Here is a 27864-nt window from a genome sequence, read left to right as displayed (position 1 = left end):
AACCGAATGAAATGATATTAAACAAAAATAAGTAGAAAAATAAATAATAAATAAAAGGCAACTTAAGTCAAGTGGCGCGGCAAATTGCGTCAGCTTTATTTTTCGAGAAGAACCAAGTGCGCCTTCTACTACCGTCCAAGACGCAGCGCATACAGCTCTATGTATGCATGTACTCTGATATCACGAGAATCTCTGCCCACGTTCCCTCGGTCCAAGCCACGAAAGCTGCTGGAGAATCAACGACACGTGAAGAGTCACCCCTTCCCCGCAGTCGGAACTTTTTTGCCGGGTTTCTCCTCCTCCTCCACCTCCGTTCCTACCTTCTCATCCTCCTCCTCCTTCTCCTACTCCTCTTCGTTTCAACGCAAACCCCGCGGTAAAGAAAAAAAGTAACTAAAATGGAAAAATTATTTAATCCACTTGCACCGCGAGTCGACGATCAACCGCTCGCTCCCTGCTGCTCCGCGTTATTGAGATTCACCTCGCGGTGAAAGTGAAATGGATTATAGACCCGGTGCAGAGATTTCGTGAATAGAAGCATCTAGGTACCCAACCATCAAGGCTACTTCTTCAAAGGAGCCACTTTCATGGTATAATAGCTGTGGATACGAAAAGGCTAATTACTGTGTGAACTTTTACCAATTTTTGGATGCGTTTGACTTCCCTATCCTCGTTTATCCTCCATCTTTCCGCTGAATCGACAGCTAGATTTCGTATAATGAACCGAAGTTACGAAAACGGAATGAATGAAATTTTGCAACTATCAGAGAAATTCACTCATTACTTACGACTCGCGGACTCAAACGGGTGCGTTTTTTTTTCCTATACTTCGTCAACGTAATCCAACATTAATTTTTCATTTGCTCAATACACTCTGAGCCAATTTTTATTTTCTTCGTCGTCGATATCGAGTACTTACGTTCCTTATTCGTTAAAATATCGACGGAAGGTGCTGCTTTGTGCGAAAGACGTATGACCGGAACAAACGGGAAAGTACTGGAACCACAGAGCGAGAAACAAGAATGCAGACAACCTTCAGAATTCTTCCAATTAGCTTATAGCCGGATTTGTACGCGGGTGCACGGTTACATGGAAACGACGTTGAGACCCTTGTGCAGGATATGCGGCTAGGATTCGCAGACTTTGAATCCGAGAATCCGTGTGGGGGGTCGCGGGGGTAAAGAGTCGGGGGGTTGAGAGGCTGAAGATGAAGCGAAGGAAACCGGGCCGCTGGCTAGCTAGGTACTCCTAGCTTCCATCAGCGGAGTAATTAATTTTTAATGTACTTTGCCTGCTTATTTCTTTCGTATTATGATTTTTTGCCAGGAGGCGCACGCGCGGGATGAGATAGGCGCCGGTTATGAATTTCTAATGGGATTCCGACGGAGATCTCCCAAAGATTAGCGGGCTTGTGCTGCACCGAGGGCGATGCAACCTGAGTAAAAGTGTATACCTTGCATGTCTAAGACCCCGGCTCAGCAACGCCGCGGAAAGAAGAGAGCCCGACTCTTCGGCGACGAGACGTACCTCGCGTAGATTCGCAGATACGCCTCGCTGTCGCGAGCGGACAGAGCCAAAGGAAAAAAAAAGTAAAAAGAAAAAAGTAACACCCTCGAGCTTTTTACGGACTCGAGGGTATTCGCTCGGCGAAACGAAACGAACGTACGCTTGTATGACCACGTGACGTACACGTGACGATCTCATTCGCGTCTGCCCTTCGTCGAGGAGACGCGTGTGCGAATATCACATTTATCCGCGGAGGCGAAGTTATTACGTAGGTGGGACGCGAAATTTAAGCGAGACTTTGCGGGTTTCTACGTGATTTAAAATTTGTTGCCAACAGTTTTTCAGTCCGAATTTTCGCGTAATTTTTATCCCTGCAACGATTGTCTACCTCGAGACAGGTCGCAGGTGATAGGTGTATAAAAATGATGAAATAGTATATTGTGTAACAATGATGCAAAAAACGGCGAATATCGCAAATACGCGAGGTGTCAAGACCGTTGCTTATATCAATAGTATGTTACGCGTTTTTTCACGAAGCACAAAATTGAGATTTGTTCGCAAGTGAGTGCGCACGAGTCTAGGTCTTTTCTGTACTTCGGGTATGCGCATTCGCAAACTCACTTTACCGATACAGGATGCGTTCCGATATTACATCCCAGTTACGTCAACGATCTTTTGCATCTTTTGCGCTGCCGAGTTCGTGAGCAGCTCTGCCTCTATCCTATGGAGCTGTTAGTGCTGCCAGCTAATTTCGGAACGTACCTATAGAAAGGGGTATTTCGTGAACGGAAAGCACGAATGAAAAAACGCGAAAAACATGCTCGCGTTGTATAATAAAAATTTTACTACAGTTACTTCGAGTCATAATTATAGCAAGAATAGCGGCATTGAATTCTTAGGGAATATTACCTCCGAGGATGATCTGGGCAGGTGTTGCACATCCTGCGACGCAGTTTGAAATTCCTAGAACCCCGGCTTACGACAACATATATGCTACAGCCGCCAAAGAAATGCAGGAGCGGGTATTTTCCGTCCGATACATTACCGAGCAACCTTCGGAGGCCCATAACTAAAGTTGGATACTTTTGCAAGTTCCGCAAGGTGCAGGCAATAATGTGGACGCGGCTCCAAAGCGGTAATACACATACCCAGCGCACGGCATGAGGCCTAAGTAGACAAACGGACATACGGAGGGACAGACAGACACGTCGGGACACCTTTTTCCCCAATTTTCAGGTATACGCGTCCCGGCTGTTTCTCTGTCTAGAACTCTGTCTAGAACTGTATAGAACTCTGGCTAGAACACTTGCGGGACGAACCGCAAGCGAGCAGGCGGACAGGTATATCCTTGTCCACCCTCGCCCCTCTTATGTATGCACACGTGAATGTGGGGGGTCGTAAGATTTTCGCTTCCTTCCGTACCAACGGCCCTCTTCTCGTCCATCGCCTTGACCCTCGAGTAGGCGATGTGTCGTCAGGTGTTTGTGTGCGTACATTTCGGGGTAAACGTCTGCGTAAGCCGCCGGAGGACAGAGGGCTCTTCATCCCCTAGCGGGGATGGGCGGGGTACCTATACCTGGCCATTGTTGCCATGTTAGTACCGTCGCAAAACTACCTCCTGCACTGACCACTTATTTTATAATCCACGTAGGCTTAGCTTGTCGAGGATGAGACGCAGAGGGAACGGACGAGTCCTGCATACCGCATGTAAGCGGTTCGCAGCGGGAGGATCTGCATACGCCGATTTTCGCACTCCACGACCAGTGTCACTGACAATGAGTAGGTATCGGAGTTTTCGACGCGATTCGATATTGCCGTAAAACTTTCCTGGAAGAAGCGAATAACACATGTACATTGTACATACACCAACCCCTTGAATTTGATTAGCAACGAACCATGTGGCTGTTCGCACACTTTCGCTTTGTATTTTCACTCACTTTAGATTTTAGGTCCATTTTCAACGACGATTTTCAATCCGAGTCAACTTGACGTATTTCACCTTGCCCATTCTCTGGCCAAAAAGTGAGCCGTGGAAAGAGAGGCGGCTGGGTGAACAAGAGAGAAAGACGCCCTTCCGTGACCCCTCCTGACCCTAAGACGTGATCAAGTGACACTGTATCTCTTTGGAAACAGACGCCGTAGGCGTAGAAAAGCAGCTCGTGTTTCAATTTTCCGAAGGCTGAAAGATCCCAGACCCATCCATGACTGATGCCCGAAAAATCTAAATCTCACGTTCCGCAGTGTAGATATCGTCTTTCGCTACTTCGTTGTTATCACCATTTATTTGACATGTTCATTATATACACGAGTATATAGGTATATATATATATATATATATATACACAGGACAGTAGATACTTTCATCATGCTTATCTTTATTCTTGTACATGATTTTTTCATCGTCATTACGACAAACGTTGCGTTGATTTCCCGGTTGGATGCATTCGACGTGTCGAATGAACTGGGCAAATAAAAAATTGATCAGACGGTAATTGGAGGGTTCAACCGAATAGACAGTCGAGCAGCCAGAAAGTGAGAGTCCCTCCCCAAGAATCAACCAATCGATTTCAGAGCTTCTTGTCGTTACACGATTCGAAATACCGTGGAACGTGTTTCACACCCAGGAGAACCGGTCGGACTGCCAGACATAATCAAGAAGTGAGGTCTCAATTAAAACGCTGTTCTACGTTTAGCGGAGCTTTTTCATTGATAAAAGAACGCGAGTATCGCTCCTGCCTGCGCAAAGACAATACGGATACTGGATGTTCCCCGAAATCTTATCGGAAATCTTCCTTGCCGAGGAACAAGCGGCTGCTATCCCAGCAACCCTGCAACCTGTTCCACTGACCCCCGGCGTTGAAAACAGAGAGACGCGCCGACCGAAGGTCCATCGGTTCTTCGAGGAAAGCGTGAACTCGAGTTTCGGCCTTTATCCGTCCCGCTTCCACCGTGAAGATATCGCGTATTGGTGAGAGGAGGTAGCGCAAGGTGGTTACAGGGGATAATAATTATGAGACATAAAGTGACGAGCATGGCTCGCAGTGGGCTGTTGGGTGTGTGGGAAGGGACCGGCGGACGCGCACGGAATTCTGGGAAGCAGCCGCTAAGACAATGTTGTTTCCTTGAAGGTCCGAACCATTAGCGAGAGCTGCGTGTACACCACCGGCTCACCGAGTGGAAGCCACGCTTGAACAAAGTATAAACGCTCCGCTTTCCGTCTTCTAGCGTAAGTTAAGACTTAAGGGTATATCCGCCGAGGTGTATCGGCCTCATCCTCTCGCTTCTCCGAGGTCGTTTTGCGCCTCGTACCGATACAATTCCACGACTCTACGTCCCGCGGTACCTGCGCTACCTGCCCTTCCTTAAGCAGGCATCCTCCTCGGCAGTTTGGCCGAGCATGTGGATGATCTTCCAGGTCGTTCATACGAGGTAACAGAAAGCGTTTGTGGATCTTAGCTGGTATTATAAAGTAAGACGAGGAATAAGTGCCAGCGGGAGCGAAGCCCAGAATGCGAGGTAGGAGTTCCGGGGAAGCGATTATTTGTTCAAAGATCCGCGAACTGGACACGCTTTAATGGTGTAGTGCACGGGACTGCGGTTGAAAAGATGCAAGTTCGGCGGGTCTAATCTGTTTGGCAATGCGTCGTCGCAGGGGCTTTGGAGTAAGGTGCTTACGAACAGGTAGCGTTGTAAAGTATCGCCGTTGCAGAATTGCCTGCATGAAAATAAAATATTTTACACTAACTGTAAGAACGGTTATATGGGTACCCTCTGTCCTAAACGGACCTCAAGGAATGTCAAATTCGGTTAACACACCGCTGCTGCCTCAAGTTCCGAGAAAACTTTCCCCGAAAATACAGCACCGAGGCCTCATTAAGCCACCTGTACAATTTCAAGTTTCGCGAGTTGCGCTGCACTTACGGGGGTTGTTGCCCTGTCCGTGCCTCTCACGGCACAGAATTCAAAGCCGCGTAATTGCAGGTGTTACGCCATGTTGCCAACGACGGATCCTGCCATCGTTGAAAAAATAAATAAACAACCAAACGTCACAAATTGCGTAAAAATGCCCCGAACCACATCGTAAAACAAGATATTATTATTATATGACTCTCTGCACGATTATACCGAGTCGCGTAAATTGCTTCAGGTTGAAACTCGGCAAAAACGGAAAAAATTTTATTTCATCCAGTTTCGCGAGTTTAAAAAAGGATCGGAGAATCGGAGAAACGAGTTACAGTATTAATGAACTTATAATTAGGAATTATTGAAGCAATTGAACGGCAATAACAGAATGCTTATAACAAATTAATCTCAATGGTACAACAAACAATTTTGTGACTTGAAATGAATTGTCAACGCAGCAAACTTGTACAGAATCAGACTCAATATTTCACGCATTATGTGCTTAGAATCAAGGCTTATTAAGAATGCGTAAGTTACGTTTTTTTTTTTTTTCATTGCAATACTGCAAATGTTTTGCTCAGAAACTGTCGGTGTTCGTTTCGCATGAGATATTGAACATCCCACAAGTCTTAAGTTATCTTCTCGGCTGTATGAAACCGTCCGGCTGAAAATCAGGCACGCAATGTTCCTCCGCGGATAGAAAAAAGCAAATGATCGCGTTTGTATAAAAATGCGTTTACCGACGAAGCAGCTGTCGGCGGACTCCAAGTTTTGTGGAACTCGGAACCGAGGCTAAATCGATTACAGCTACGCACGTCAAGGATGAAAATACACGACGGATGTTCTTCGATTTGTAACGCGCTACGCGCTTGATACGTGGAGGAGCGAAGAGGGGGCGTCGCGACACTCGGGAAATACTTGGAAATCATGAATGAACCCGAAGCGTCGCACCCCCTTATATACGAGCGAACTATGAATGAACCAAAATATTCCTTCTCGCCCGGCGCGCCCCGCAAAGAAGCCCGGGATGTCTCCTGGCATTCGCCTTGCAGAAGATATGAATGAAGACGGAAATAGCTGCAGCAGGAAGTGTACTATAATAAACACACCTTGGCGCCCGCTATCGTCGCGGATCCAGCCCTCATTCTCCCTGCCGTTAATAATTCAGGACAATCTTCCCCCGTGTTAACCGCATTACCTGATCAACTGATCTCAGTCTATCTAGGTGCAGCAATCATCCCGTATGCGCATCTGGTATGAGAACTTGCCTCGAATCGGGAAAATTTTCTTGTCCTATTCTCAGAAATCCGGAAGGACCATTCCCGAGTCCGTCAGAGGATGTCGCGAAGATTCGATTGCCGAGGAGCTCTGCGTCGCGGTTACATTTGGCGCATCGACATTCGTCGCCACTTAATTTTTAATCTCGTTAGAACTTGTCTCTCTATATATTTTGGGCAGAATCGTAACCACGTTATAGCATATTTCTAGACAAACAGGTTCTTTGCCCTTTTCTGCAAAAGTGACGGTCGCCGAATCCAGTCGTTAACGAGAAGTTGAAAACGGGAGTTAAGATTTCGTTAGTAATTTAGCAATCTGCGAACCAGTATTCAATCACGTCGGATCCCGCGTGTTACATTGGCAGACTTGACTTCAATACAACGAATATTATATACAGAGTTCGATACTACTCGGTAAATCTATGAAAACGGCGGAGCTTGCATAAAATTGTGCGTCTGCAACGGACCAAGAGTGGCGAAACGTGGCGAAACGTACCGAAACCGAGAGAATCTTGCGGTTCGGAGGTACGTGTAAGGTGCGTGAAGAGGACGGTCACGCATACAACCTCCCCAGGGCTTGCCTCTCATTAACGAGGACGACGACGTCGATAGCGACGGTCGGTTGAAGCAGGGGTTGGCCGTTCGTCCGGGCATCCTGCGTGCGTCCAAGTCCTTTGAAGAAGGGCCCTTGCGAGCTTAAGACGCGCACCGGCGAGAGGATGGAAGTGAAAGGAAGGTAGGAGCGAGGCGAGAGGAAGGAAGAGGACCACCTTCCTTCTCAGTCAACCTCTAGACAATCACCTTAAAAAGTCTTGGGGGCCGCGAACTTGTCGCGCTAAGGATCCTACCGCCAAGGATTTTCGTACTCGACGCTTACCTGCTGGCAAGCAAAAAAATTTCTCTTCTTGAGTAAACCCTCCAAAGTATATAAAGGTAGTGGCAAGTATTCCTTCCTTAACCAGAATTTCCCACGCCTGTGCTATCGCTTTCATTTTCCGTGTAGAAAATTACACCAAGGATTATACCGCCGAAGTTTTCGTTCGTTCCTTTAATCACCATTCTAAGCTCAAGATTCTACAAGTATTCGACTACATTTCTCAGTTCAGTAGTTTTCTTTTTGGGAAACACATTTTTCGAAACGTTTTCACATTTTACAAGATTTCGAAGCACGAAAGAAGACGTACGTTCACTAATGTCCTTCAAACTTTTCAAATACCACAATCTTGATAATTTTTACTCCTAAAAAGCGCTTTGCATATGTTTACCATCGCGCATGTAAATTCAGTAGTTTTTATTCTTGCAAGAAAGTAAATAAATATAGCATCAATTCGTACGAGATAAAGTTATAACTTTTATACAAAAAGAAAATACGAACCCTGTCAGTGCCAAATACCTGCTGACTTAAGTCAGCATTGATTCGTCAGAGGTTACACGACGCATGTTGAATACTGAGCACTCAACAACATCTGGCGGTTGTCCGTTCTACCAAAAGGAACCTAAATTTCGTACTAAATCAGCAAAAGGCCAAAAACTTAAAGATTTTCAACTGGTTAAAATCTGTTGTGTCATTTTAACTCTATAAAAATGTGCGAATTTTACTCTTTAATTTTCTCCGTTAACGCGTTTCAGAGAACTCGAACAGTTAGTTATAATTAAGATGTAAAATTTCATAAGAAAATGTTACCGTACTTACAATAATTATTTCCAACAGCGTAACGTATACTTCTGAGCGTAATACAATATGAAGCTTCGTGTTTTACTGCGGGGAAAACGTTGTTCATACGCGCACCTTGGCAGTAAAATAAGAATGCGCGTGATCATCGTGCCGACATATCGTATTTTCCAATAAAAGTTATTCATGCCAGGTTTAATTGCATGCGAAAAATAATAAAGATCTCGTGGAGCAGTTGAGGGATTAGATGTAGCAAAACCGAAACCCAAATGTTCCGGTATTAAGATAATTGAGAAAACTGTTTATACATTTCATAATTTGAAATTGGAAGACGATAAAACGGCATCTCATCTTATTGCTCAGAATGCAGACTTTCCGATACCAGTCGTAAGCAATATACAACTCGTACTGCTGCACGAACGATATACTAACATTCAGGGAGATTTTCTGTAAAAATATAATTCAAAAAATAAAAGTTTCCTCCCTCAACCATTTTGAGTACAATAAGTATATTTACCTGTAAGGAAAACAGTTGAACACCTTCAAGATTTAGATAAAATAACATACACTCAAATCAGCAGTACAATATGATGTCTATCTGATTAGCTGTCGTAAAAATTTGACGATTAAAGTACCTATCCGATTTTCGTTCCGTTGTGACTGAAACCCTCGCGAAAGCTTGCAATTACTTATTTTCTACCGACGCAGAGGCTGCACTCATTGAACGCGCCGAAGAAGGTCTAAAAAACGTAAATCCAAACTTCTTTGTGAAGCTGTTTGAAGAATGTGAGCCTAAATTGGCGAAAGCACGGGAAAGGGAACGCAAGAAACCTATCGGTAGAGCTTTGACTCTTTCGTCGAAGCGAGGCTGAGACCAGACAGAGGGTGACGGGTTGTAGTCGGGATTTGACCGGTGGTACTTTGGAGTTGGGGTTCTTCGATCGTTTCCGCACGTCACGGCGTACACGGTTCTGCAGTTAGGATGTTAAAGCGGTAGGATAGGTAGGAAGGTATGTACAGGGGGAAAGTTGGTTGGTTGGCAGTTTCGAGTCCATGCGAAGACGAGGGGCAGAAGGGTGGCCGAGATACCGAGTACCTACCCTGCAGTAGGTATTCGTGCTATATTCAGCCCGAGCGCCGCAACCAGGAAGGACCAAGGCGTGTGGGTATTGACTAGCCGGCTGCCCCCAGCAAGGGTTGCGGCTAAGACGAGCCTGTAGAACAGAGATGGAAGACCAAAGCAGCGGCGGTTCTCTAGGTGGTTCTCCTAGGGTCTGGAAGGAGGAGGAGGAGGAGGAGGAGGAGGAGGAGGAGGGTGGAGGGTGGTGGGTGGGATGGGGTGGGGGACTAGCTAAGACTGATATGGATTGTAGATTATTCTGGACCTCGGGTGCGGCCAGGCCGAGGGTTAGTATCTCAGAACCCTTGCGTTCATCCTCCGCGCCCGCACCCACGCCCGCCCACCCCCATCCCCCGCGGCTCCTCAAACCCCCGGGTGGGTCCCCTTCGCCAACGTTCTGCAACTTAGTTCTGTTTTGGCGTGGTTAGGCCCGCGGCCGGCTCCGTGCCTCCTGATAATCCAACGCACCATACACGAATTTCCCCTCTCGATCCAATCTAGAACCATGCCGGATTCCGCAAGACTTATTACTTCGTTTGGTAAGATATATTGGCACATATTAGAGCCGGCTGCTACTCGGTTAAGCGGCACGCTGCGCGAACTCTGGATCAGTGGATTCAGGCTCGATAAGTCGTCGGATTGATGTCGCCGGACTTTAACTTTTCCCCTCATGCCGTAACGCGTACGTGCTGAGTGGAAAAATATAAAGTCGAATCGAATCGCTTTCGTATTTATTCATTATCCGGTCAACTCGAGGCAAAGTTGACCGCCGTTTTCCGTACGGGCGAGCGTACACCCTCGAATACACAGACCCTGAACTTGGGTGCAGGCGTGGATATTTGCTCGAGCTTTTTCTACCAGGTTTTACGGTGCATTTTCATCGGCGGGAAAACGTTTACAACCGAGTACAGCGAGTCCATGATGCGAAGCAGGGTCGCAAAGAACGCCACTTCCGATACTTGAGGGCCTCGTAACGTCGGCGGAGTTTTCGAGAGGAGTGATGGTTTGCGTTTAAAATTATCTTTCCCCGCCTTAGTCGAAGCCCGAATCGATAAGGTCCATCTTTGCAACGTTTAGTGTTGACCGACGACCCGTTAGTCCGAACTAATCGAAGAATAAACAGAAGGCGATGGCTACTGTGTGTTTATTTTTCGGCAGCTTCACGCCCCGCGAATTATGCTTTCCTCAAAGTTTTATATAGCCATCGTTGAATGTGTGAGTCTGGTGGAAAAAAAAATCAACAGGTCGATCGGGGACGCCGCCGCGGGTGAATGCCCAGTAATAAAGCGGCGCGGAGTGGACAATGACGACGTCTGGTCGAAGGCCTTCTGTTTATTCTGCGTTACAATCGGTCATCGATCAAATTCAAGCGGTGCACCGCTAGCGGAATCCCGAAAACGGGAAAAGGGGGAAAAATTCGACGAGATAAGCAATATTTCACATTCTATGCACAATTGTCGTCACCGTCTCGACGCCCGAGTCTCGCCCCCATCTACCCTGTTTCCTGCCAACAGGTAGGCAGTCTCGAGCTATCTCGACCCAGGAGCAAGCCAGAGCAACAAGCTGTTTATGGCTGTTCTACACTCTCCGCTGCTAGCGTCAAGCTCTCTATATACGTGTTCTCTGCCCGTTTCTGCATTTCTGCGGTATTCCGAGTAGCTGTGAAGGTAGGATTATGCACGGGAAAGAAACCCTGTCACACGGCACCTCGGAAACCCTGGGGAAAAACCCTGTTACCGTGACGGTGACAGTTAGTCGAGAGTCGCAGTAGCGAGAATCGGAAAGTGAGATAAAGTTAGCGTTACATACCGTCGCATGATTCCTATGTCGGTCATGGATCGATCAATGCAATTTATTAAAAATGTGATCGCCACTTGTGTCGATAACCGGTGGAAGCTTGTGGAAACAAAAAAAGCGTCCACTTCTACCTTGGTTTCACTCGCACCAACTTCCTCGCAACTGAAGGCAGCACGTGCATCGAAATGTGCCGACAAGTCTGTCTTGAAATGCTGGTTTAATGTCACTCCGCAGGAGCCAAACTCGTCTGTAATGAATTATTATATTATTATCACCTTACTCGTTACCGAGTATCAGGGTTATCGGTTGCTTATAGGTAGAGGTACGACTGTGTAAGGAGAATAGTGGATATCCACAGCACTCCCGCTCGTGACCATTGCTCGACACTTGAATTTAATTGAAGGAAGGTTTTCTCTTTTCACGCAAACGAATCGACCGACACAACGGCTCGCTGAAGCAGAGAGAGAAATTCGTGAGCCGATCGTCATTTGTCACGAGCCGAGACTATTAATACGACCTACGTGGAAGCAATGTGTGATGAGGAGGCTGTCTATATTCCCCGTATCAATAGGATCACTTCCCCCCCCAAGGCAGGGCTACTCTTCGCGTAATATGATCATTGCCTTCTTCCGTACCCTTTCACGATCCTCCTACGCACTCGTCACGCACCGCTAGGCGTCCCCCCATCCCTCCCACAAATCAGTCGTAGCCCCGAGGCGCGCCGAGCCCTCGGAGGAAATAGGAGAGAATCGCTCTCGCCACGGAAGTATTGTTCGCAAATTGAAATCAATGCCTTTGCATCGGTCGCACTCGACGCCGTTCCGTGAATTCCTAACGTCCTGAAAGAAACGGCGATGGGGAAACAGGGGGTGTGGATGGGATGGAATGGGATGGGATGGGATGGGGTAGATGGCAAAGCTGCAGGACCGCTCTGTATACGTGAAACCATAGTTCCAACGGCGAAGGGGCTTTTAAAACTGTATAACGTTGAAATAAATCTTCAAGTTGCAGGTATCGATCTCGGTATCGAGTCGGTACCTATAAGTCACCCATTCCTTGGCCTCCTCGCAAGTTCTCGCTTCCAAGATCCGATTACCGTTGCCAATTTTCATTTACTTTTTGCTACTCCCGGTACGGCGACGTGTCATCGCGCGTCAACTCGTCGCGTAATCCGATGCCTGTAACGACGATCGTTCATCCTCTTCGTAGCACGTCCATTGTATCGCCGCGGTCCATGGTACCCAGGACTCATCCGTCCACCCGTTGGGCCACGGAACTGCGGCCATCCGCACACACACCGGGACGTGGAAACCCCTGGAACGTGTGTTGGGAACGATCGGCGAGGCGTTGGGTGCAGGGGGCGGCTCCTAGAGGATGACGGGGTAGGTCGGGGCGCCGTTAATTCCCCGATACAATGCTCATATCACCTTCCCCGCCGCCCTGACCATGCACCCCCCGCTCCGAACCCCCGAACGTTCCTTGTCTTACTGGCAAACTTAATCGATATTTCACAGTTTCTTACCCCCTCCACCCCGCCGACTGCCTTGTGTCCAGCCGCAGAGAGGGGCGGCGGGCATCCTCGCCTCCGCTCGTCCTCCTCCTTCTCCTTCTCGTCCTCGTCTTCGTTCTTCGCCCCCTCCTCGTCCCGCGTGTGCTTTACGCGAGTTCCTCTTCTCCTCCGCGCGGAACAGGAGGGATGTAAATATCTGTCGGCTTCCCTGTGTCGGGTCCCGCGATAACTCCGGGCGATTCGCGAAATGCGGACCCACCGCCAGCCACGGTGCATCGCCCTTCGAAAAGGCTCGATTACAACACGGATTAAGCTGTACGGCGAAGCTCCGACGATAAAAGCTCTCCTTTTATATCTGCGTTTTTCGCTTTTTAACCCTCGTTATATTAATTGGAAAACTCGGCGTCAGCTGGCTTATGATCCGCTCTTCCATCGCCGTTGTTATCACCTTCGCTCGGATCTACATCTCAAGAGCGAGGCGATCGCCAGCGAATTTCAACCACGACGCTTGACCCTTGCCGTAACTCCTCGGCAACGGCGAAAGGAGGAGGAATAAATATTTCTCAACTGTCTGCCCTCGCCCTCTGAAAGTATCCGTCCTCCTTTCCTTCGCCGCGCCGTTAGGGCGACCTCCGCCCTTCAAAACTTCCTAATCGGTGACGACGACGCTCAAGTAGGAGCTTTTACACCTTGACATCTAACAACCCGGTCCATTTCAATATTCAAGAACGATTACGCCGCGGAATTTTTACGACATTCAGACACTTAGCCCAGATTCAGGATCCCGACATCATCCCCTCCATGAAACGTCAATGGGGCTCCGCGACAAGAGAATAGCCTCCTCTCAAAGATCATACTGATACAGTATAAAGTCATCCGGCCTATACTGATCAATTTCTTATTCCAAATGTCATGTAGATTGATTCTTACTTTCGCATGTCAGTGTCCATGCGATGAAATTCTTAACCAGTGAATTCAATAACCGATCACCCCGGCTAACAGGTGAATCTGAATTCAGCGTTATTCACGTCTGTTAAGTGCAAGGAATAGTGAAATTTATTAAGTTTTCCGGCGTTTTCGATGGTCTCCATCCGGTTGAAAGCGAGTTTAGACGATCATTGCATCCACGGCCAAGAAGTAAATAATTTTTCTCGTTATCGTTAGTACAGCTCAGAGAAACAAAGAAAACTGTGGAGGGTCTCATTGCACCGCCGCATCAATTTCTCCACACACAATGTTTTTTGTTGAAAAGTTTCAAGTTTGTGAGCGCGCAAGACGGGGCAGGATGAGATTGAGAAGGATCAACTTACAAGCTCTCTCTTTCATAGCAGGAATGATAAAAGGCTCAAGGCTACCTCAACAGAGTCTGCAGGTTCAAAAAACTGCGGCGAGTTTGAACAGGCAATCGTGATTCTTCGGGTCAACCTGGCTCTGCACAAATCTTGAGACGTTGAACGATTCAATGTGATTTCGACAACGATTAACACCGGTTAAACGGAGATTAACGGCGATTTTACAGTGGAACAGAAGAAGCGCGAAAAGATTTCCAAGGGTTAACCTCTTTCAGGCGACAATCTATAGGTAGCGGATTTCACGCTTCGAGACGATCTTAATTTCCGCTCGGTTTCATGAAATCGACGCTTGGGGTGAATCCAGTCTTGCAATTTCTTGTCGTCGCTGCATATATTAATCGCGAGTCAGCCTTGTTTTGGAAAAATTGTGTTAGAATAATTTACGGTTTAAGCTTCTCGGCACGCGGGAAGCAGAACGTTGAATTTTGAAAATAAATTAGTGCAGTTAGACCGCACAGTAACCACTTTGACAAGCAGAATTTAAGGATCGTTACCGGTCCCCGAATCGTCAAAATATGCGGTCAACTGGTTTGAAATAAATTGCCGAAATAACAATGGACCGATTTCGGATTCTTCGATGGCTGGGGAATTAATTGAATGATAAAATTTCCATCGCGGAGCTGTTTGGACAACTTTTCCAAAGGATCCGCATCGCGGCTGTAGGATGAGATCCTGGACCAGCACCAGTCACCCTCCCCAACTCCTCTTCGGCGTTATCACCGGATCTGCGAGATTAATTAGTCGCATAAATAACGCGTAAAGAGTTACACCCTAGGTGTCTCTGTTCCCGGGCGTCGCGGTGTCGTTTCATTTTCGGCTGGTCCTCGTATTTTACGCGGGAAAAGTGCAAGGGCCGTTGGATTGTTCGCCTCCTTCGGAAGGGCGCGGCGTGAAAAATCATTCCCAGGTTAGCCGGCCCGGGTAGAAGCACTCAACCCCTGGAGGAGCGACCGCAGAGTCTGGGAGATCCGTTACTGTCAGGCGGAGTGGCCGTTTCTGCTCCTTGGGCTGCTTCTCGTGCACGTGAATCAATAGCATTAACCCATTCCACCTTCATCAAAAGCGGGTGATGAGGGGGGTGGCAATAGTAACAATCCTGAGGTATTTAGCCGTGTATCCCCTCGCCGTAGCGGACGGCGAGGGAGCCAAGATACTGCCAAAACCGTCCGTACCGCGCCGAGGCATCTCCACTCCGCGCCGCGTCCCTTTTCGCCTCCTAAGTGTATCGCGGTATTCTCATACGAAGATGTATATCTCGGCGTGATATACCGGGTGAATTCACGGACAGTTTCGCCAATCTCTCGATCGATTCTCTACTTCGCTTCTTCCGAGACGAGTCAACTTTTCACCACGGTTTTTCCGAGTTCAATGTCCGACGAACGATTGTGTCGCGCAACTTTCGGTAGCCATGCTTAGGTGTGCCGATTTTTAGCAAATCAGCGGCTGCGTTCGTGCCAGCCAATTACACTCGGTGACCCTCGTTTTTTTCGCGAGTATTCGCCACCTGAGATCAGATGAAAGACCAGGCAAGTGAATAATTGAATTGTCACAGATACCAGTTGAAAGCCGCTTTTACAGGAGGTATTACCATGTCACCCGCCAACTCGCCGATGGGAATAGTTCACGTCTCAACTTACCACCACTCACTCATTATAGAGAGATAGAGAGAGAGAAAGAGAAAGAGAGAGAGAGAGAGAGAGAGAGAGTGAGAGTGAGAAGAAATGGTGACCATTCGAATCAAAGAGTTTCACTCGATGATTATGTAGTTTCGTATTGTTCAGGTTTCATTTCATCACCAGCGAAGATCACCCCTCCATATTGGCAAGTACTCGAAACATTTTCTCGTTTCAAGTCAAAGCCGCCACCAGCGTCAGCTCGAAATCGTCTTGCCAAGTCGCCCAGTGAAACCTCTAAGCAGCCACCCAGTATCCGCGAGGGAATGTGTGTTTGTACAAGGTGGAACCAGGGCGCAATACAATGACGTCCATCTGGGTACGTGTACGCAAAATCAATGCCCAGCTTAGCTGCTGATTGTACGGTAATGCCGACCGTCTGTTCCACGTCTTGGCTTCGTCCGTCTTAGCCGGGCTCAGAGTTCCGGACCCTCAGCTCCCGTTTCTCTGTGCCGGATGCTCGGTTCTCGACGTGCTACTAACCAAGGACGAAGGACGCGAGAGGTGTCGTAAGGGACTCCTCGCACTCCCTTTTGGCAACTCGATATCGCTCTGAGCCACGACGGTTATGCCATTGGCGATGTTCTGCGCCGCGTCATTCCTTGCGTAGACAAAGAGAAATCATTTCGCTGTACGTCAATCGGCCGAAACTGGCGCTACGGGTACGGGATAAACGGTTAGGGAAAAATTGATTGGAAAACTGTTGAAAACAGACTAATTACTGCGATCAGGGATCTTGCGTAAGTGCAAGCTTAAGCGAAAGCGACGGCATAGGAGATAGATGGTACGCCTGCTTTCTTTTCGTGGCACTGATTTGATCCGCCCTGGTTGACCAGAAGCGGGCAAAAAGAATTATCGACGATCGGCAACCGCGAACGATCACCTTTTCAAAAGAGCCTGATCCAAGGGAGCGCGTAGGCGAGAGTTCTTTCAATTCTCTGACACCCGCCGCCGTGGCCACCGACTTAGCAGGCCGACACGAATTAAGAGTTTAGAGTTAATCGTAAGTTCAAGGGAGCCCGTGACTCTCGACGCACGGTCTCTCCGACATCCCGCCGAGGCTGTGAATCTTCGTCGCGGAGAGACACGGCACGCTTGGCTTGTGTAACTACAAAAACAAAAGGTGGACAGGAGGCGGTGATTTGACGCGGTATGAGAGTGCACCATTCGTCGAGGGCCGCTGGACCCACTCTCTGCCCGAAACGACTCACGATCAGCGCTGAAAGGTAAGGCACCGCCGGATGTGGACTGCGGTCCCTGTCATGCACCAACAGTTCACATCTCCGGCGATCCTTGGCCCCTTCATCCAGCTCCAGCTCGATCCTCGGAGTCCAACGATCTCGACGAGGCGGATCACGGGTTGGTTTCTGGTGTATCGTTGTTCGCTTTCCTCGGCAATTCCGTGTATTATCTTCACCCTCTCCCGATCTGGGTGAATCTCCCTTTCTTCCTACATCGGCCTTCGATATTTATTGTGCGGAGAGACTGAGGGTTATACAAACGAGAACTGTAGGCATACCCGCACGCGTTTCACCGCGTTATATTGTCCCGCTCGCGACGACCCAGATAAGACCGGGCAACGACGTTGCGTAATTCGAATGGCGTGTATTGACCCATTATGCTCCGATGATGCTAATTAGGTAATTGTCGCCGATGGGGAAAAGATGAACCAATTACATGCACGAATTGTCGCTATTAAACTCCTATTAAGAAGCATCGTCTCACCGCCTCGGTACGCTTACGCAGGCCATTGTTACACCACCTTATATTACGGATATTACCGTGTAATTACTACTCCGCTTACAAAAATTAAGACATTGACCGAGCGGACCCTGAGTCCCGGAATACTGATCATTGACTCTACTCGGCATGTATTTACGTTTCGCATACAATACATTACATCTACCTGGCTAAATTTCAATCAACATCACCGCCGCCCGTACACCTGCCAATTAATTCGGCTACTCTGTCGAATATTGGAATCCTCGAGGAAGATTCAATAAGCCGATAAACGCGGATAATTGCTGCAGTAGCAAACAATTTCCTGTATTGTACGTTACACGTCCACTTTGCAAGAGACGAATCGAAAATTCTAAAACGTGACAATATAACCATTCGTGTGCGTACATGTACAAGGCATGGAAAACCATTAGGTGGCATAAGCTCGCCGTTGACCCTTCACGCGTGTTTCGAAGGGGTTCTCTCGATATTAGAGAGCTGCGGAGAAGGGGGCAGGGTCTAATCGCGTTTTTACGACCGTCGGACGAGAGGCTAAGGTGGTCGAGTCGGTGGCGGGTGGCGGGCGTGGAGGACCTCCTCCGAGGCCGATGTTATCACCGCCGAGGGACACGTGTAGGTGCAACGTTCAAGATTATCCTGATTATCAATTATTAATTATCGTCGCTGGAAGAGTGTGCGGGGGGTGCCGAACGAAGGAGGTCAGGAGGCGGTTCGCCTCGAGACGGAGCGGACAAGAGTGCGTCTGATTGGGCCGGGGCGAAGAATCCCCGCATGCATGAGCCGTGGGTCACTCGATAAATCTCTGCCGAATAAAACGCTTCTGATACATAAACCGCTCGCCTAACGATCGAAGGTTAATTATTTCACGGGACCCCCCCGGTTACAAAGCTTTCCTGTTGATCGAGGAAGTCACGAAACTCTTTGTATCCTCGCGTTCATGTATGCAACGTATATAGTCCTGGAAAACTCCAACGACGCTGGATATTCAGGAGGAATATGGAGAACGGAGAGTCCGGATGGTGTTTATCACGAAAGCGGGTGAGAATACCTTGTTTAAAATTAATCGAATTTCACCGGCAGTTTACTGTTCGATCGATAAAAATTCAGAGCATAATTTTTTTTTCCAGGAAGCTCCCTCGAAACGTGTATACATACAACGAAAAGCAAGAATCAAGGATGTTTATTGTTTATACGTCGTGTAGGGTGGCGAATTTTGGAAAAGGGGGTAGTTCTTGATCCTGCCGAGTATCGGATTCCCCTCTTAAAAGGCAGAATTACGCCCGGCAAGTCGAGAGCGAGAGACAGACGGATCGGCCGCAGGCGGGTCTGGGGCTTTTCCGATAAATCTCGGGCACGAGCGTAGATTAGGAGGATATACCTACTAGATGTGTCCAAGTTGGAAGCCACCCTCAGAAATATCAATCGAGACGCGGCTCGGCCTTGCCTGGAAGCCTTCCTTGCCTCGCCTAGCGCGCATACGTTAGCTCGGTAATGGGCCAGGGGGAGGATCTGGAAACACACGCGAGGGCCGAGTCACGCACAAATGAAACTACGGGGGCACGCATCGCGGCACGAATTAAGAACACGAGGCGAGCTTTTATGTCCTGCGCGCAACGCGCATTGTGCCCGGCTCCTTGTGCCTTGTGCTGCTGCTTCACACTTTATACACGCCAGCCTCGGCCTGCGACGCGCGCCTTAATTTTAATTAGCCTAATTTATAATCCGGATAGATGGATCGTCCGCTGTTCTGACTTTGCCGCGAGCGCATTACGCTTATTGTAAGGACGTTGATGGATACGAATTTTCCGCCTTACGTGTACACCTCTGATGCATTGAACGTGCCTACTGCACCGCGGGAGCTTAAATCCTAGCGATACGGGCACCTGACACACGGCATTTCGTTTCACTAGCGAGGCGGAAATCGGAACTGAAGGTGTAAGATATTTTTCGACATTTTCACCGTCTCGAGTCTACGAAAACAGTATTCTGTGCACGGTTAGCCACTTTTATCGTATTTTCGTCTAGTTTTGCAGAGTATAGTTAAGATCTAACTATCGAGTCAAGTGCCAGGTCATATTTAATCTTTTCCCGGTTGCAAAAAATCCATAAGGAGTGTGATTACTTATTTCAGTGTCAAAATGTTTCTTACTGATCTGATCTAAAGTCCTTTCCAAAACGGTTAAAGATAGAAATTTATATAAAAGCTGTTCTTCCCATTCGCAATTCTTCATCAAAGCATTTCTACGGGGAAAGAAATACTTTCAAGCTTCACTCCAATTGGAACGCATCTATTCAATTGCAGCTTTGCTACACCAACGGCGTGACTCGGTATGTCAATGTATACAGCTTGAAGATATTTTCGTGTTTAATAAAACTCTCGTAAATACGTTCCAAAACATGCTTAACGAATATCTGAGTAAAGACGAGAAAAAAAAAAAAATTTAGAATCAAAGCGGGTCCTTGGCGGTATCTTGACGTTAATACAGAGTAGATCGAAATCACGGCGTTATACACCTGTCGGCAAATGAGAGAGGAACCATTCGTTAAAACGTGCATGCAAGACTGAAGCTTCGAGTTTCGGTTTGTTTTACCTTCTCAAAATATCAAACGTACCTACACACCCAGGGAATAAGAATTCATTAAACTTGACGCTGAAATTATTAGAACATTCGTCCTCTTGTAAATGAAAATTCATTCGCCTGAGTTTAATTTTAATTGGAAATTCGTTCATGCGGAGAAATTTTTATTTATTCATTTTTAATTTTCACACAGGAGGAAAATTGCAGCCCCGTTTCAAAATATTACACGGCAAAAGATCACCATAGCTTTGCGAAAATGCCGACACTCGATGTGCTCCGATAAAACAAACGGACGACACCTCCTCTATATATTCTCCCCTGAACACGCCTGGCAAATCTTCTCATGCAGCATCTCTCGCACCCTGAAGCGTTCGAACGAAGGATTTGAACTCGCCGATATCTGCAGTCTCATACCGAAATGAATCCTATTTTGATCGGCTCTTGCGCAAGATGTTGTAACTGCATGTACACACATTCGAAGTTCAATAAACGCTTCTTGCTGAAGTACGATCTCAATCTCTGAACACATAACCAGGATCATTTGGTTCGAGTGATTTTCTTTGGAGAGATTTCTTTTCGTTTCTCACGCCTTTGTAGCGATCGTTACATAGCACATATAGGTACAGTATCTGCAGAGATTACGTAACGACACGAAAAACTTGTTTAATGGAAAAGTGGGGAAAGAAAATGTGCCTCGTAACTTCACCGATCGTTATCACACAGGCTGATATCGTGCAATAAGAAAAAAACAAAAAAAAAAAGTATAAATTTTTATAACCCGCGGCATGAGTTTTGGCGGGAAGATAAAAGGCGCGGGAAATATTTGAAAGAAGGATGTCGTTTGGCTGTAATTATCCACGGGCGTGAAATATTCTCGAAAATAAGTAAACGGGCCCGCGCATCACATGGAGGATAATTAATATTTCGATCCGACACCTTGTCGTTTTTCCACGAGTAGGAAGCGAGGCGGCGATTTTCCTAATTAGAAATTCTCCCTCATTTCTCCGTTGTCGCTCTTTTAAGCCGAGAAACTTGGAAAGTCGCGACATGCAACGCCTCGCCGACAGCATATTGATGATCCGAGTAGGCTTTCGCCGGCTCTCCGAGCCGGCTAATCCTGACATATGTCCCAAGGTATATAGGAACGGGTTCTTATGCACCCCCAAAGAATACGTGTGTCGAGCAGGGGCGGGTGTGCGCCCTGGTGCACGGACGGGGTGGCATCCACCCAGACTCTATGATATACTACAGTTACGCGAAGATCCAAGCTCGGATGATCTAAGGGTGTGTCTGCCCGAAGGGGGCCAAGTCTTGGCCAAAAACGGCGGCGAGGGGAGGGGCAGGGAAGCGAGCTGCTTGGCACGAGGAGCGTTCATCAGCCCCAGGGTTTTAAATACGCGCGAAGGATGGGGACGATGAGGCGCGGGGTGGTCGAGGGGGCGAAGGGGATCGCGGGGTGTCGGGGGAAGTGAACCAAGAACCCACCCCAGTCGCCCCCCAGTGACGGATTGATTAAAAATGCAAGGGGGGGATTCAATTCGGGGGCTCCGTTTGATTTTTCTTTTCTTTTTCACTTCGGTGAAACGTATGTTTCGTCGCTCTCGTGTAATTCCTGAAACATGCCGATTGTATCTGCTACCATATTTCTTAACAACCTCCCCCAAGTTACTAAAACTCTGACGATAGATACAAATTGAACAATTTTACCGTCAATCGCGCAATTTCCCAGTTGAAAGATTAAAATACATTTACCGTTTGCATGCACTCGTGCGTGGGATTTAGATAAACTACACCTACGGGTGGTCTTGTTAACGGTCGTGAAATACATGTGTAGGGCAACAAGATTTTTTGATAATCACACGATTGCGCTTGGAAAAGTGATTTTACACAAGTAGGAAATAAAGCATACCGCGAGAGCTCGAAGCCGAGTATGCAGGTTTAAGATTCTTGAATAAAACGCAACAACGGTTTGCCGGTAAGACCTTTTCTAGGTAAAAAACTTTCCCTCCGCGTAAAGATCAGTCAATACAATTAGAATCGCGTGGACTCGCGTCGGGTCGGTTATTTGAAAAATCGACAGGAGCAAGGTATCGAAGAAGTCTCTGGTAGAGTCCTTTTCAAGTTTCCAGGCCGGTTAGGCCGAGTGATTAATCACCGCTGTAAAGGTAGAAATTGTTCGTTTCGGGTAAAACGCCAGGTCGTGGTAACGACAGTTTGCTGTTTTAAGAAAATTTTTAAGCCGTCCCTGAGCCGCGGCTTGTCTCTCTTTCGCTTCGCCGTGCGTAGTTTTAAATAGTCTGTGAGGGTGGCTAGGGGCTGCCGAGGGTCGGTGGCGGGCCAAGGGCGGGGGCGGGGGGCTGCCGGAGATAAGACGCAAACGAAGCCTTCTCTCTCTCCTTTTCCCTCTTCCCATTTCCCCGTCTCGCTCGCTCTCTCGCGTGTCTCGATCGATACTTCCACGCGGAAAATTCGAAAGTAAGATGCAATTAAACAGCGAGCGAGGGTAAGTAAGAAAAGGGGTGAGTTTTCCAGCATCCCTCCTCGGCTCCTCTCCCGGCCGCCCCCGCGGGACCCCCGCGGGCACCGCGCCGGTTTCGCCGCCATCTCCACCACCACCTCCATCGTCGAGGGAAGCAACCCTTTTTCTCAACCCCTCTAGTATTTATATTGAGCGTCTTAAAGCATCCCCCGCCTTCGTCTCCGTGACGTCACTTTATATACTCTTTTTGCGGGGCCGGGGGGGGGGGGGGGGGGGAGGGGGGTACAGGTTGGTCGGTCCCTCGGAGCCGACGTTATCTTGCTACGCAACGAGAATTAGTAAATATTCTCGGGGTCGCCTGTCGCAGCTACCAGCTACCAGCTACCAGCTACCACCCACCCATCCGCCCCCTTACCGCCCCAACCCCCAACCCTCAACCCCGAATCCTCAACCCCCGACGTCAGTTCCCTCGCCCATCTCCAGGGAGGCTGTGGGTTTCGGAGGTAACATTTAAAACACAGCTTCATTCCCGGGCCCGAGTAGACGGTTGTCTTGATTTCTTCCTTATCTCCACCGCGATACGCCAACGACGAAATTTGTTTTTAAATACCACCGAGCTACCGCTCCGCAACCGGCTTCTGCGGAATTGCTCGGGCCTTTAAATGCGCGGAGGTGTTTAAACCGCGTACCGCCTTCGCTCCGCTGAACACAACACAACCCTCGAGAGCTTCGAAATTTTACAGAGACCGGTCACACCTCACGAGCATTCGCAGCTTTATCGGTCCCGCAAGAAGTATGCCGTACAAAATTGCCCCAATGCCGGCGGTTCAACGTCGCATAAATTTAGTGAATTATAGACGAAAGAAAAACAAAAAGAAAAAGTCGTCTTCCGTTCAAATCAGTTTAATCTTTTCAATTTCGGTGCACCCTCAATGGGTCTGCACTATTAACAGGATTCCGCTGTTCGATCACGTAATTCGGAATTCATTGTCCCATCCACCCAAGACTCCCGTAACACTCCCCCGATTTGCGGTTTCGTGGCGAAAACATCGAGGATATATTCGTCATAACCGTGATAAAAATCCTCTTCCTTGATCCCGACTGATTTATTCATCCCTTTCCAAAGAGCGGACGTTCGGTCTTCAAAGAATCTCCGTATTATACCTACGCCAAAGATCATCGAAGGTATAATATTAGAACCTGGAGAAAACTACCGATGCAATTATCACTGCATTATACGTGTGCAGATGCGCCGGATGAATACACATGTATAATGAATGGTTGGCCTGCAGGAGGAGCGGGAGGAGGCAGAGCGTTGCAAGCGCTACCAGGCAGGTACGTGTACGAATAGACCGACTCTCCTTCGTCGGTAGTGAGGAGTCGCTGGGTATACCGCGAGGTATATAACGCCGGCATGCCGGTAACTCCTGATTTATTCATTCCACATAACCGTTCATCCATAAACCAACGCTAGGCAGTAGCTGCTCGCCGGTAGGGGTTCACCGTCTCGCGGGGCACACGCATAAACGTCTCTAATCCGTAGCAAATCGGTGTTCGCGGGTCCGCCGGTAGCTGCGGCCCGGCCGACGGTCCCCCTTTCCGCCCCCTTCCGCCCCCTTCCGCCCCCCCCCCAAGGCGGCCGCACTTACGTCAAAGATCGCGTACGGATCGCGGCGATCGCTCCCACATCAATCATCTTTCGTATTTCGTGGTAGAAAGGATCGGATCGGAGCAAATCGTTCTGATTGGGGGTCACTCCGTGTTGTGCAACGAGTCAACACCGGGGCCTGAGATACGGGCCCTACGGGACCCTCGGTGGTTTGTTGACTCTGCGCACGGTTCAATTTCATGCAAATCCACCGTTTGCAATATCGCCGGCATATATACCCGCGCATATCCCGCAATCCGGGATTTATATGCCATACCGCTTTCGCAGAATTAGCCGATTCTCCCGAGTCGAGCCCAGGCGAGGAGCAAATCGCCTTAGGAAATCGACTGTCACACCATAATTACGCGCCGGGTCAACCACTGCTTTGACATTTAATTCTTTCTACTTTTAAAACAATTTTTCTTTATATACGTTTCGGTCATTATACAGTATAATTTTCCTTCCAGTTCAGTCGCTGCGCGTACGTTTATTTTTATCTCTCTAATCAGCGGGCTTAATTCTCTGAAATTGATACGGAAAAATGCGTGTTTTCAATTAACCCTCCAATGCAAAGACAATTACACCGATTTTTGATCAATATCTATCAAGCCCCGAGCTACGAGAACTTCGATTTACGGGCATGTGTTGGAAATTGACAAACTCGTCTGTAACTCGTACCTACCTCTTGAAAACAATACTTTCACTCGTAATGAAACGTTTATCCAGGAGTCAACGTATAAGTCAGACCTGATGACCATGCACATCGAGCTGTTCCTGCAATACTGGACATTATCTTGAAATAGATTAACCTCGAAGAAGAAAATTCAAGCATCGCATGGGCAGATTTTTAGTGTTTCGATACTAAATTCCCTTGACCAGATGTCACTGTCCATCTTCAGCTTCTTCGGTCTAAACGGGAACACAGGTATTTGCGACGCTTCATAAGGTGCGTTTGGAACTTTAATTAGGTACACAGGGAGGAAAAAGAATTGGAAATTTCATCAACATACCGTGTATATCTCAATGCACATCTAATTCGGTGAGTGCCTGCAAGACCTGTGTCTGCATAATACACATCGAGTTAGAAAAATACAACGTTACAATGACTGTGCAACCAACCGGTCAGTACATATAGAATAAATAACAATAATGATAATGATATAGAGCACGGTGTTTCTAAAAAATATTACGTAATCGCGTGTACTCAGCCCCGTGTCCCCTTCTCAATACACGACGAGAAGTAATATTCGATGAGCGTAAATCAATTGCGGCTAGAATCAATCCGAAATACCTTAAACTCCAGGCGATCATCCAGCAGCGGAAAGCTTATACATCCGCATCGGCAGACACGATATACATAAATATTTTCTTACATCGCACTAGAATAAATTGAATTTTCAATCCTACGTAGAGGACGAAGCAAGCGGAACGCACCGTGCTATGTATGTGTATATATATATATATACATATATCTTTGCACGACTTTAACGCCTATTCGTCCTTACGGAACGTTAAAAACTCTGCTCGATTTACGAGGGAGAAAAGTTGCCCGTAACACCTGTACAACGAAAACGAAATGTGACGCTCTGATCTCGATCCGCAGACATCCAGTTGGCCGCGGACTTTGACGACGGGGGGACCAATAATGCCTTAGCAGCCTCGCTCGGTGCATCAACGGTCGACGGAACGAGTTAATCTCGATTTCGGCTGCCTCCGCCGGAACCGTTTCCCTCCTCCGAACCGGACGTACAGTTAACTCGGTAACTCCTAGACGGCCACACGTACAATTCCACCGTTGCGCATAGACGAATAGGACAAACGAACACAAGTCGAGCGCTACGAGCGACCCGCAGGATAAGGACTGATCTTGAGGCCCGTGACGCGGAACAGCGCTCGATGGAGTGGAACTACCGCTCACCTGCTCGCTTCCGGCACGCCGCCCCTGGCCCCCACCCCCCGAGTATTCTTCTTCTCCTTCCTCTCCTTCTATTCCCCTTGGGCTTCTTCTTCTTTCTCTTCTTCTTCTTCTTCTTCTTCTTCTTCTTTAAACTTTCATCTCGCTCGCGTTCGCCGCGGGTTTATCTCCTCGAGGAAGCAAGCGCGCTTCTTCGTGCAACAGCCTGGGAACGACCGGCATGACTAAGCTCGCTCGGTCGGCCCTGCATCGAGTCCAGCTCGGATGCTGTGGATGCGAGTTGAATGCAGGGGACCCCTTTTCCGAGTCCTTTTAACGACGGATGCACGCGAAGTCGGCCGCGTACGCGATCCGCAATCCGAGGTGAATCGACGTGAGATAAATCCGAGGAATCGCGAGGCTCCGCGGCAAAGGCGGCGACGTCCTCCGACATTTTTATATCCTACATTTTTACTGCGATTTATTGTGATCGAGTTGTCGTGATCGGGACAGGCGTGTTAATTTCTCACCGAGCAGAATGAACTCTCATACCGATCCACACGGCCCTCGACGATCGAGGGGGGAGGGGGACAAATTAATGGGATAGAATCGTGCGCGCCATTCGAAGATGCTGCCTGCATTGCGACCGCTCTCTCAGGATGCACGTCGCTGAATGCACTCCGTTCGAAAGACGGATACACGCGGAGCAATTATTGTTTCTATTTCTATTCCTGCCGCACTCCTACGAATCCGTTATCGCATTGTGGGTAGGTACGCACCGATATTACGGTTTCACGAATTAGGTATAATCCGGTATCACCCGTCATAGCGGCCCGATGGATAGTCAGTCTGGCCGACGTCTGGACTCGGCATACCGCCCCGGGTCGATATCTCCTTCTTTTTCACCGTTTCAATGTCATTTCAAAGCCGCATCTCGATCGATCGATAATTATCCCCGTAAAAGATACCTATTGTAATCTACGCGTTTTCCGACAGTTTCGAATACCTGCCTGTAACGATAAATTACTCACTACTCGAACGCACCTTTTCATGCTGATCGCAGCAGCCGTCTCAATATTGTGATTGTAATTATGAAACTTGTTTCAATCGGCTTGCGATCCGTTTAGCGAAACCTCGACATAGACACGGTATGTGCGTTAGATGTACGCGTATAGCACACACACACACGCGTATCTCTGTTACAATAAACTATCTTGTATACCTATACTCCAGACCTCGCATGCCATTATACCTGTGAGCCGAGTATAACAGACGTTGCAGCGAACTGAACCGAAACGCGCGTATTGACTACTCGTTCCGAGTAGAACCTGCACCGAACATAAATCAGTTCCAAGTTTAACAGGTAGGAAGAAGGGTTGGGGATCAGTCCCACGGAGCCGCGTCAACGAAACGGAGACTTCAATTTTGGATCAGAGGCCGTTTAGTTGCATCATATGTATAATACAAAGTTGGATATAAATGACCATGCGTAAGTATCTTTGGGAAGATCTAAGACAAGCCGAGGTTGGCACTACGAGGCAAAAGTCCTTCTACCGTTCGATTGTAATTATGAATCAGCGAATAATCCGGCTATCAGTGGACCCGCCAACATGATCAAGAACTTGAGAAATATGGTGTGGCGCAATCCGTTACAAAGGAGGGGTAACGAATCGCCCGTTTTTCGACCAACGTTTATAGATTGAATTTTAAAATT

The 27864-nt window shown here is 48.0% G+C and overlaps 1 protein-coding gene across 3 annotated transcripts in view; it reads right to left on the bottom strand.

Annotated features, from left to right (window-relative positions):
* lov (jim lovell) overlaps nt 1-27864 on the bottom strand; it is a 124924-nt gene that overhangs the window by 35845 nt on the left and 61215 nt on the right. The window contains exon 1 of one of the 3 annotated variants that reach the window (XM_069135874.1): nt 11288-11354. The exons of the other annotated variants lie outside the window; for them this stretch is intronic. The gene's annotated coding sequence lies outside the window, so the exon portion shown is untranslated. Of the gene's footprint in view, nt 1-11287; nt 11355-27864 lie in introns of those variants that run through there. 3 annotated transcript variants of the gene reach the window in all.

The sequence above is a fragment of the Neodiprion pinetum genome, chromosome 1, assembly GCF_021155775.2.
Source record: "Neodiprion pinetum isolate iyNeoPine1 chromosome 1, iyNeoPine1.2, whole genome shotgun sequence".
NCBI classification, from domain to species: Eukaryota; Metazoa; Arthropoda; class Insecta; order Hymenoptera; family Diprionidae; genus Neodiprion; species Neodiprion pinetum.
The sequence above is the reverse complement of the archived record's forward strand: the minus strand, read 5'-3'. Positions and strand labels throughout refer to the sequence as shown.